Below are 13,250 nucleotides of genomic sequence, written 5' to 3'. Positions count from 1 at the left end.
GTGTTAAGTCCCTCACTTTGTTGAACATAGAAAGGGAAAAGGAATGTTAACGTGGATCCTTTTGTCTTGATATTTTTATCTTCTTATGCGGTTTAATATTTAGTGGTATTATTAGGTTACGAAGTGAGGATAAAGATAATCAGTGTTGTTATGATTAAATTTTAATGGAGCAAAACAATGCATATTTATGGTACAGTTGGCAAATAGAAGAGACGATCGTAAAGCAGAACTGTTGGTGAATCGATAAGGTAATGAAAATCAAAGGATTGTAAGTAATAGAACAAGGGAAAAAGAAGAAAGTGCCCACGGAGGTTCACAAGCGAATTTATCTAAAAAATAATGAACATATACGGGCAATTGAGAAAGTACAATGATACGGTGTTTTTTCTCAGATTTTAGTGCGAGAAGTGTAATAGTAAACGCATAAACATGAATTTGGCGTAGATGGATTTGCTGACGATTTTTCGAAAAACAATTATTCGAAAGACAATTGTTCGGTAAACTTTTTTTTCGAAACCCAATTATTCGAAAACAAGAAAAGATTGTTCGAATTGACGAAGAGGCAAAAACATTGGTACTGAGGAAATATATTATTCAAGGAACTGATGGCAATTAAAAGTTTTTCAGTAGAAGTATAGCATTTTATAAAATATATAGAGGTTAAATGTAATTTTTTTGGTGTGAAAATAGGGCTGAAACAAAAATTTTATCTCTTTGTTTAATATATTAATGGATGAATTGATGAAAAAATCAGAGAAAGGAAAGTAAAATCACGTGTATATTCTAGGGTCATATAAAAGGACAATTAAACAAATGTGGAATGGTTGATAGGTCCAGATTCAAGAATGAATATGGGTGATTTTAAAGTAAAAGGAAATACATTTGGGAAAGATTTCAGAAGTGTTTATAAGAAGAGAAGTATTAGTGAACATGTAAGATAGCAAGTTTGAAAAGATTGAAATAGGATGGTGGGGATATGATGGCATAGAGAAAAATTGCGAAGCAAGGGAAGTGGCAACTATAGTCAATTCTTTTTAGCGAGGCAGGTTTGCACCCACTCGCAGGGGTGCCCTTTTAGCTCGGAAACGTTTCCTGCTCGCTGATTGGTTGGCCAAGATAATTCTAACCAACCAGGTAGCAGGACACTTATTCCAGTTTAAAGGGCAACGCTGCGAGTCGGTGCAAATGCGTCTCATTAAAAAAGAGGACTATAGAAGGTAGTAGATTGGCTAGGACACCAGCTACCAATTGAGATACTACCACTAGAGAGTTATGGGGTCCTTTGACTGGCTAGACAATACCACGGGGGATCTATTTCTCTGGTTACGGTTCATTTTCCCTTTGCTTACACATATACCGAATAGTCTGGCCTATTCTTCACATATTCTCCTCTGTCCTCATACACCCGACAACACTGTGATTACAAACAATTCTTCCTCACCCAAGGGGTTAACTACTGCACTGTATTTGGTCAGTGGCTACTTTCCTCTTGGTTATGGTAGAAGAGGCTCTTTAGCTATGGTAAGCAGTTCATCTAAGAGAAGGACACTCCGAAATAAAACCATTGTTCTCTAGTTTTGGGTAGTGCAATAGCCTCTGTACCATGGTCTTTCACAGTCTTGGGTAGAGTTCTCTTGCTTGAGGGTACATTTGGGCACACTATTCTATTGTATTTCTCTTCCTCTTGTTTTGTTAAAGAATTTTTTTTATAGTTTAAATAGGAAATAATTATTTGAATGTTTTTCTTAAAATATTTTAGTTTTCCTTATTTCCTTTCCTCACTGGGCTATTTTCCCTGTTGGAGCCCTTGGGCTATAGCATCATGCTTTTTTAACTAGGGTTGTATCTTAGCAAGTAATGATAACGATAATAATGATAATAACCCTAGAGCCCAGGTTTTGGGTGCATGTAAGGGATTATTGAACCAAGTCTTCTAAACAGAATTGAAATGTGGATGCTGAATGCAAAATTAGAAGTTGATACTGAATGCAAATATTAGAAAATTATGTAAACACTGTTAAGATTATTTGTTTGGTTAGAAATGGGGGAAATTTAAATTTAGAAGTCGCATATATGTTGGTGTAAGTGAAAATGTATATCAGTGTGTTATGGCAGGAATAAAGAATGGAAAAATGATAGTTTAGAAATATAATTTGAAAGTGTTCGTGACCGAGAGAGAAAACCAATAAAACATTTGAGGAAGAGGCACGAAATTGCATGCGACATAAAGTAAAACAGTATATTGTTTTTGGAAAGGCATAACATAATACTGAGGAGCCTTTTCTATAAGTATATGAGGTAGTAAATATTGTAGGATGTTTTAGCACGTGATTCAGCCATTACTCAACACTACTCAGTGCCATCGACCTAAAACATAAAATAAACAGCTTAAGTATGAATGTTACAGTGACCGTTGTCTAGTCTAACCTCTGGAGCCACTCCTTGTTGAAGGAATCTGAATAATTTGGAGTGTGCACACACACACTGTATATATATACATATATATATATATATATATATATATAGATATAAACAGTACATATACAGTATATATATATATATATATATATATATATATATATATATATATATATATACTGTATATATGTAATAGTAATAATAATAATAATTGGTAATTAGTAAATAATAATTGATAATTAACAATTAATAATTAATAATTAATAATTTGTAATTAATAATTAATAATTTGTAATTAATAATTAATAATTAATAATTAATAATTAGTAATAGTAATAATATTACCACCTAGTATCTCTGGGCTACATGTATATCCAGGCTTCATACTCTTTTCCATCTCCTAATTCCTCCGTGCATTTTGAAGCATTTTGCAAATTTTGATTTTGATGCTTACATCTCCATGAACTCTTTCCCTGCTAACACCTACATTATACCTTCCAGCATCTTAATTTCTTCTCTTATGATGTCTCCATTAATCTACTAACCATTTCCCTTCTTTTAGTGCTTTCATATGTCCGCTCTACTTGCATTTTTGTATTTCTTTCTTCAGAAATGAAATTTTCTCCAAGCTTCCCGTCTTTCGTTTTCTTCTAAAATGTCCATGAATTTCCACGTAGCTCATTTTTAAATTTCTAATGTTTGATGTCCCTATGTCTCCCAAGTGTCATGCCCTTCCCATCCTTATGACATCTCCATTCATCCCCACACTTAATAGATTCTCCTTTCATCTGATGGCTACATGTATCTCGATGGTTTTCACCCTTTCACCTTTCCTGGTGCCTCCATCAACAAACATCTTGATACCACCTTGTATCTACATGCTTCTCTGACCTTTCCCTTCTTCGTACACCTTCATGCCTCTCTGGTCATCTCCCCATGTTCCCTGTTCTGTCATTCCATATATTATTATTCCATTTTCTCCTTCACTTTTTATAATCCCACCTAGTTTTATCTCTTCTCTTGCTCTTTCCAACCTTCTGAGACCTCATACATCTCCATTCTTCCTTCCCTCTCTGTTCTTCTGATGTTTTTCAATGCTTCCCATCCTTTCCTTTCTTCTGTTGCCTCTATGTATCTACCTCGCTTATTACCTTCCCTATTCATCTTGCACTTCAATGTATCTACTTAAATATTGCCCTTTCCCTTCTTCTATTGCCCTCATGTGTCTTCACTCCTCTCGCTTTCTTTCCACAGATACCATAATTATTTCTAAACTTATCAACCATTAATTTCTTCCGATGTTTCCATGTTCCTCCCACTATTCAACATTTCCCTTTTTTTTATGGTGACACCTCATATCCACTTCCTTTGCCCTTTCCATTTGCTGACAGCTCCATATATCCCACACTTAACACCTTTTCCTTTCTTCTGATGTTTTCATGTATAACAACTGTATTCTTCTCACCCTTCTCATTTTTCGAATATCTCTATTTATCCACCCAGGTCTTGCCAATTCCTTTCCTCTGACCTCACCTTGTATGTACACGGTTCTGGTTCTCAGCCTATACCTTTTTCCATCACCTCAATGCATCTTCTTGCTCTTTTCCTTACTAATCTTTAACTTTCCCGCCTTCTAGTGCCATCATACATACATTTGTTGACTGAATGCCCCACTTATAGCACAGAAAGAAATAGATATTTGTTTGAGGCTCCAGGTGAGAATGGCAGGTTCATCCTTGCCAAGATTCTTGGACATGATGTGTCCTACTATGCAAGCGGCATCTTTAGCTTTATCTCAGAAGCAGGTCTTCTGAAAGTTGTTTAGCTTTTATAATGACATCTTTGCTTTTATAGGTTTACTTGAATATTCAGTTATTCTTTATCTATAATAAACGATATTGGCGTCAATGACCTTCGATGTCAGGATGCCAGGAAACTTCATATCAATCAATCAATCACACACACACACACAGACACACACACACACACACACACACACACATATATATATATATATATATATATATATATATATATATATATTTATTTATAAACACACACAACAACTTCAGCAACAACAAGGACAAAGGCTTCAGATATGCCCTTATTCATGTCTAGGGTTTGACCAGGTTTCATCACCACACTGCCACTGCGGATTAGTGATGATGGTCGACTTTTGTCTGATTGCTCGGTGGCCCTGACCAGTACAGCTTTGCTGATCATGGTGATACATAAACCTTTTCGCCACATTGAGGTATCTCCACTCAGAAAGGGTTAATGTGTGTGTATACACACACACACACACAGACACACACACACACACACACACACACACACACATATATATATATATATATATATATATATTTATATATCTCCATTCTTCCTGCCCTTTTATGTTCTTGTGACACTTTCGTGTCTCTTCGTGCTCCTGAACCTTTCCCTTCTTCTGATGTCTGCATTATTGCTCCTTTAATGCCCCTTCCACTTGCCTGTCAGGTCCATGTATCTCCATGTTTGTTTACCTTTTCTTTCCTTTCTGAATCTTCTAGGGTCTCTCCATGCCTCTTAACCTTTTCTCCTTTTCTGATGCTTCCATGTACTTATCACTCCTTGAACAATCCCTCCATCTTGACATATTAATGTTGGTGAATTCTCTATTCTTCTCCTTGTCTAGAGATATCTTCATCTTAATGGAGCCCTTCATTTCCATACCAATCCCCATTTCTCTTCGTCCAATGCCTTAAATTCTGGCCTTTAATGTTTTCTGACTTTTCCCTGTATCTGCTTGTTTCTTGCCATAGCTGTTCACTTGATACCTTTTTGTACCTTTATTCTTCTTTATCTTTAAATAACTCTTCCTCACTTCATACCTTTCCCTTCTTTAGATGTTTGTTTGTATATCTTCACATTTCTAATTATTTCCTTCTTCCAAGTTTCTTGCTTTTTACATTCTCTGCATGACTTAATGTCTCTTAACATTTCACCCTTTCCAATTTTAATGCCATCATATATCTCCATGGTTTAGACCTTTTCCCTCCCTTAAATAGTTGCATATGTATTCACATTTTAATCTTTAGTTTCTCCTGACACTATGTATTTCAATGCTTCTAGCCCTTTCCAATTTTCTAGTGATTCCAATTATGTCCAATAATATTGTTTTCTGTTTTTTGGATACAATCATATTTCTCCACGCTTCTCTCCATTTTGCTTCTTCAAATACTTCCATGTTTCGCCAGCTTCCTGATATTTCAAATTTTTATTCCCCTGTATATCCATGTTTCTTTCCCTTTTCGTTTTTCTTTCATCTCCATGTTTCTTCAGCCTTGTTTTCTTCTGATTCCAGGGCTTCTCATCCTTTTCATTGTTTGAAACCCAAATGCATATCCACACCTCTTGCCAATTCCTTTCTTACGATGTCACAATGCATATTCATGCATCTCTCCCTTTCCTTCCTTCTGACGCCTCAGTGTGTCTGTACATCTCTCACCCTTCCTCATCTTTTGAGGCCTCCATATTTATCCATAATCCACTTTCTTTACCTTCTTGCAACGCTTCCATATATCTATATGTTTCCTTTCCATTCATATGATGCCTTCGCATATATGTTTCCGTCCTGTTTGGCCTTATAATTTTACTCACACTTCCAATTATCCCACACAGTCACTTCTGGCTCATCATCATCATAATCATAGTCATTATTATTATTATTATTATTATTATTATTATTATTATTATTAGCGAAGGTGAATGAGAAGTAATGGATGATCAATATAAAATATTTTATGATTTGTAGCAACGTTAAAATAAACGTCATATATAAACTATGAAGGGACACCTTTGTCAGCCTGTTCAACATAAAAACATTCGTGGCAATTAGTTTCTTTCAAGGCCAGATATGTTTTTTTTTTTTTTTTTTTTTTTTTTTACCTCTCGTGTCTGAATTTGATAGCAGACTCAATAGCTGCATTGTCGAGCTGCTGTAGATATGGCTGGAAGACTTGATAACCATATAGCATGAAATGAATGAGGGACATTTTTGTGAAATTAGATAAACCTATAATGGTTTAGGTCTCTTTCAGTTGTTAGAGCATTGCAAAGGGTAAGAATGAAATTCTCTCCAGTGGCTGCTACTTCATCATAAGTTGATAGAGGATTGTTAAGTGCTGCTAGAATGTCTTGCAGGTCACCATATTTGGTTAGGAGGCCAAGTTTTCTTTCTTCCTTGCCCGTTAATGGTGTTGTATCACAGCCACTAAAGGAATGGGAAACATTGCTGATTCCTTGAAGTTACATAAGATGTTAGACTGCTGAATTTCTCGAGAGCTGTACACTTTTCTGCGGATATTTCCCAGTGGTTCCTTCAGCATTAAAATATATCTTTCTTCAGGAGTTAGTGCAGTGATGAGAATCAATAGATCCACTCCTTCTCTCATTACAACAGCTGATTCATGTTGATTTGCTTCTAAGATTTCAGTCTGAAAAATCAATACATTAGCATCATTATGAAATGCCTCACATAGGTGCATGATTAGCCATTACTTATTCTTTAGATTGCTTAAGAACTTAGCCTGGGGAACAGTTATTGAGATATGGTCATCAAATATTATTTCAGGTAAAATTTGTTTCATTAGTTGCTGTTGGCACAAGATGCTATATGTACTTATCTCATTTGTGGAGTAACCATCAAAGGATATTGTGACTTTTTTACCATAGTGCTTCTGAATGAAGTGAACATATGTGGCACTAACATCTGCAAGGAAGCCTTGCTTTGGCCAAACAACATAATGAATCAGGTGACCACCAGCAACGACATAATTTGCTCCCGAACCAAGAAGACTTCTTTCTTTGATTTCGTTGAACATTTTATATGAAACAGGTTTTTTTTGTCTTTATCATTAATCCAGCCTCCTTAGATATTAATAGTGAGACAGTGGCTAATTCGTAAGTGAAACAGTCTTCCAACTCTTGCAGTACCTTGAAAGTGCAGAGCATTCTCTGAAACAACTGGTGGAATCAACTTGAATGGTGTCATCTTTATCCTTAATGCTAGCGCTACGGGCTACCAACGCAAGATCCCGTGTCCAGTACAAGGCTGGGCAATCTAACATGCAAGCGATGCTAGCAGCAGTAGAAGGCATTGATATCACTCTTTGTTGGGTTGTACTTTTAATTCACCAAATGGGTCCTTGTTATTCAAGGAATCTTCCATTATTTTTTCACCAATATCTGTAGTTCTTACTTGTTAACTTGTTTTGGATTTAAATCCAACCCTCCACTGAAGTCGAGTGAACTACTTCTCGGGCGGGTCCATATTAATCATCTAACGAAACATTTTCATTATAACTTATACAATTCTTTGATTATAGCATCTTACAAATCATATGCTACCATACCAGTTGGTAATGAAATACAGCATTCAGTTCCAATGAAGGGAGAGTGGTGATAGAGCCTTTCAACAAATGTTTAAACATTTTCCTGATTTTGACACTCTTATTGTAACATGTTGATAGCTACTACAGGTCTGAGTATTACTAAATCGTTCAACACTTTCACATAGATGATGAGCTACAGGTAATATCGAAGTCCCATTTCTTCAGAACATTCACAGTGAAGGCTCTTCCATGAGTAATGGCTCCAATGCTCTTCATGTTTATCATCAGTGTTTGCTCTATTGCCATGTCTGACAATACACCACACCAGTAATTTTCTGAACGTTGATTGGTAAAGTAGCCAACAACTGTAAATTTTTGCTACTCACTGTGTGGCATCTTTAGAGGAAGAAATCTACATTTTGAAGGTAGAACTGGCAAGATTTTGCATATTGCATAGAAAATAGGCAACATGGTTATTACACAGTCTAAATGATGCTTCCTGTTTCATCATGCATTCTTTCTCAGTAAAATGCAATGTGATAGTCACAACACCGAAGCACTGCAGCCACAATTGAGCTGTCTTTCCTTTTTCCAAAATATTAGCCATGTGATCATTCAAGTTTACTTTGATTATTTTCAGAATATCATCACTTTTAACTTCAGTGAATGATGGGGGATGAGTTTTGAATGGTGAAAGAAGTTGTTCTACATGATGTTTCTCACTATTATCAATCGTAACTTCTCGAAGTATGAGTTTTGTCAATTCACCGTATTTCAGAAGGCAGGTTCTAATAGTTCGAGCGTATGGATGTTCTGACAGCATAAAATGTGGTACTGATGAAGAACCATAAACAGTTGATCATAATTCTGAAATTCCAGTGCCCTCCATTATGTATCCAATAGACTTCAGATAAGACATAATGAGATGAATCCCCCCAGCCTTGTAATTATATTTCTAAGTTCACCATTTGGATTTGAGGACACTTTATCCATAGCTTTGATATAGAGTGGCTGGTCAAAAGTTATAAAGCATACCACTTGTTTTGATATTTTTTTGTTTTCTCAGTAGCATAGCTTAAAGCACTTAGCACTGTATTGTACTCATTTGGTGGTAGGCTGATGAAAGTCAGTACAATAATTTTTGGCTGATCATAAGGATGTGTGTTTGATATTTCCTCCGTGAAGTCTTGCCACGAGGGGAAGGAATGGTGTTGGAGAAATTTTCCAGACATCCACAAAACATAATGTATAGCTTCACTGTTAGACAGATTTTCCAGTTCTAACGCATTTAAACCTTTTTTGTTTGCTCTTAAACTTTCACATTTGAACATCTCAAGCTGCAGCAATATCATTGGAGGATGGGATACTCTATTTATTTATTTCCTGAGTTCTTTCTGTTCTTTATCGAGTTTTGAACTTTATTGCACCCATTGAATGAAATGTTACTTTTGCCTGACAAAAAGTTTGAATGTTAAAGTCAGCATTATCAGAAACATAGGGAAAAAAATGAATCTCCTTCCACATCTGGTTTCCAAAATTTGATACTGTGCTAACAATGGTTCTTAGAGTCAGTTTTTCGAAATAAATATCCAGCCAAACCAAGCAACAAGCTGGTCAGAAATGATCGTGGACCTGTTGCTGCAATAATTGCATGTGTAATTGCTTTGCACTCCTTTTATACTTTTTCTTTTTGACTCTTTTTGCCTTTTTAAATAACTATTTCTAAAAATGCATGTAATGCCTCAGGCACAGCATCTGCATTCTTCATAAATTCTTTAACATCTCGATAATCTGGTGTTTTAAGGACTTGTTCTAATACCCTCAAGGATTGTAGTTGCTGCAGCTTTTACTCTCTCTCTCTCTCTCTCTCTCTCTCTCTCTCTCTCTCTCTCTCTCTCTCTCTCTCTCTCTCTCTCTCAAACTTGATGTATGACTACTCGGTCTCTCTCTTAACCTTGTTGTATGACTACTTGGTCTCTCTCTCTCTCTCTCTCTCTCTCTCTCTCTCTCTCTCTCTCTCTCTCTCTCTCAAACTTGATGTATGACTACTCGGTCTCTCTCTTAACCTTGTTGTATGACTCTCTCTCTCTCTCTCTCTCTCTCTCTCTCTCTCTCTCTCTCTCTCTCTCTCTCTCTCTCTCTTAACATTATTGTATGACTATCTCTCTCTCTCTCTCTCTCTCTCTCTCTCTCTCTTAACCTTGTTGTATGACTACTCTCCCTCTCCCTCTCAGTTTTAGTCCAGAGTCACGGAAAAAAAAACGAATGTTGGTCTTCAATTAATTTCAAAGAACATTACTCCATCTTCATATGTGTTCATTAGCATATTTTTTCAATATTTTCTCTGTAGCAGATGAACTTTCTGTCATATTTTCTTCAAGATTTCTCTTTAAATCATGTGAAGTGAATTGGCAGTCATCTGACTCACTGGTGTTCTTACAAAGTGTTTCAAAAGTACTGTCAATGTGCTCAACCTTTGAACGTCCTCCTTTTGAAAATTGTGTGTTAGTAAGTAAGTTAGGTAATGTGCTTCTTCAACAAGAAGACATAAGACACTGTTAACTCGTTGGAATACTTTGTCACCAAAATTCATCTTTTATTTCTTTAGCAAAGATTGTAATTTTCTTTTACAATTGTAGAAATCTAACTTCCCAAATTGTCCCACGTCCTTTTCTTTTTCTTTGCAGTATTAAATATATCACCACAGAATAACCACTTGTTTTTTGAAGTCAAAATATCATCTGATCATTTGGTCTGATGTGCTTCTTGTGAACATAATCTTTTTATTTGACATCTCTTGGCTATCGTTTTCTTTTTTATGTACATACGCCTACATATTATATACAGTTGAATAGTCGCAAATCTATTTAATATCTCAAAATTTCTATCATTTATGATTTTACTGACACGTCTCAAATTATGGACACCATCTTTCAATTTCAATGTTACACCCTCACTTACGGTAGCAAAACACATCTTGTTACTTGAAGCTAAGGGGTATTGTCTAAAGTGTGCTCAATAGATTATTACCTCCATTTATGAATATAATCTAATTTCACTCTGAAAAGAAGGAAAAAACAAATAGAAAACTTGCTAAGAAGAAAAATTGAACGGTATAATCTTATTTTTAGATTAATTAAATGTGAATTTAGTAGGTAAGCTTTTTGTGGAAAAGAAGTAAGAGATATGAACATATCATGTTTTACAGATTTTTCTTCGTTATCTTAATATTTAGACCAACACAAAGATACCAAATGAAAGCTGAATCTTTACTGTACAAAATCATCCAAATGGATTTTCGAAGAAAAACCTGTAGTTTCAAAGTTACTAAACGAAGTGTAAGGACAAAATCACTGTTAAATATCTATTTTCGTCCTTCTTTTCTCAAAACCTCGTAATTTATAGAGCAAAATCAGATAGATATGAACTTGTGCAGAATTTCATTCGCCATTTCTTTATTCGATATACCTTTTAGCCGTAACATGCATCGTTTTGGAGAAAAATAGTAAACATGGGAAGAAGTATCGTGCAAATTCTAATGTTGCTACTGTTCTGAAAATATTTATTTTTTCCTTGTTTCCTTTCCTCACTGGGGTTATTTTCACTGTTGGAGCCCCTGGGCTTACAGCATCCTGCTTAGTATGTGGCCTACCTTTCGAATATGGCCTACGAAATTCTATGTTTTAGTATGGGGCCTAACCTAACCTAACCTAACCTAACCTAACCTAACAAGCCAGGTAAGCCACATACTAGACCAGAATAAAAAAGGTAGGCCACATACTAAACGTGCACCTCCTGTTTTTCCAACTAGGATTGGTACCTTAGCAAGTTTTCAACTAGCAATAATCGCACCTTGATTAGCCCTCATTAGTTACGATACTTCCACTGCACAAAGTTGTTAGCAAGTAATAATAATAATAATAATAATAATAATAATAATAATAATAATAAAAGAAAGGGGGTTGGGGGCAGCACACACCTGACGGAGGGGAACAATTTAGATTTTTGTTTTATAACCGTTGGGGAGTCTTCTGCCAAAAAATGCAAATTTGCCTGGGCTATAATGTTTGTTTGAAGACGTGCTAATTAATTGAATTTGATCTGCATGATTAACCTTTTGGTTTACATTTTTCATTTATGAATAGTTGATTTGGTTAGCACTGCAGGCCGTGAACGTGCTAAGCAACTAGTGTTACAAGACACAATTATCATTGTCGAATGACATGAAAATTTGATCACGATATGTAAACATTTATGACTTGCATTTATTGCTTATTCGTTCAATTGTGGATACAGCTGGCTTGTGTTTAGATTATACTAAAAAAGAAAACAAATTTCTTGATGGTCAATTTTTATAGCTTGCTAATTTGGTTATTGCAAACTGGACACAGAAGACAACCTATGCAATACGTTATAGACAATTGATAGGAGAAGTAGTGGGTTTGAAAAGGAATATAATAATACTGAATGCTCCAATAGGGGAGTACAAGATCATACGTTGTTAATCATATAAGCGATGAAAGACAAGACTCCACGATTAAAGGCGTGAAGATTGATTAGATTAGAGTTGGGCCTTTTACGTATCAAGTTAGACTTACATTATTATTATTATTATTATTATTATTATTGTTATTATTATTATTATTATTATTATTATTACTAAAATTATTATTATTATTATTATAATTACTAAAATTATTATTATTGTTTTTATTATTATTATTATTATTATTATTATTATTATTATTATTACTCAAATTATTATTATTATTATTATTATTATTATTATTATTATTATTATTAGCCAAGCTACAACAACCCTACTTGGAAAAGCAAGATGCTACATGCCCAAGGGCTCCAACAGGGAAAAATAGCCCAGTGAGGAAAGGAAATAAGGAAATAAATAAATGATGAGACCAAAATAACAACAAATCATTCTAAAAACAGTAACAACGTCAAAACAGTGACATGTGGGGAAACTACTGTGTATTTTACCTTTAACCTTCATTAACATTAATTTCTCTGTTTCCAATTCAAAAATAAGCTGGCCGCCTTTGCAAATGTTTGATGGTTTATAAAGGAATGCTAGATTTTTTTTAATCATTTTATCCACTCAAGAAAACTGTGTGTTAAATGGTAGCTAGGCAGCAATATATTCAATCATAGTAGGCAGTTAATTTTTTTTAATTTGTTTTTAAAATCATTACTTACGTTTTAGAGGATATAACATTTTATAGTAACTGTTGCAATGATTTATTCAACTTTACTTCCCATACTATAGACATTAATCATCTATTATTTATGCGTTTTTTTCATTTCTTTACATTACACCTTACATGAATGATAACATTCTAGCACATTTAAGGAATGAAGAGTCTACCAACATTGCGCAAAATATAGTCTAATATGCATTTCGTATTTTGCACTTATTGCTAATTCCATATAATTTTTTGACCG

At 34.8% G+C, this 13,250-nt stretch overlaps 1 pseudogene; it reads right to left on the bottom strand.

Moving 5' to 3' along the window:
- Nucleotides 1-11,558: 11,558 nt before the first annotated feature.
- Nucleotides 11,559-11,690, bottom strand: LOC137637511 (U4 spliceosomal RNA; annotated as a pseudogene).
- Between the last annotated feature and the right edge of the window lie 1,560 nt (nucleotides 11,691-13,250).

Source organism: Palaemon carinicauda, unplaced genomic scaffold, assembly GCF_036898095.1.
Source record: "Palaemon carinicauda isolate YSFRI2023 unplaced genomic scaffold, ASM3689809v2 scaffold8, whole genome shotgun sequence".
Classification (NCBI taxonomy): domain Eukaryota; kingdom Metazoa; phylum Arthropoda; class Malacostraca; order Decapoda; family Palaemonidae; genus Palaemon; species Palaemon carinicauda.
Note: the sequence above shows the minus strand (reverse complement) of the source record. Positions and strands in the feature narration are given on the sequence as shown.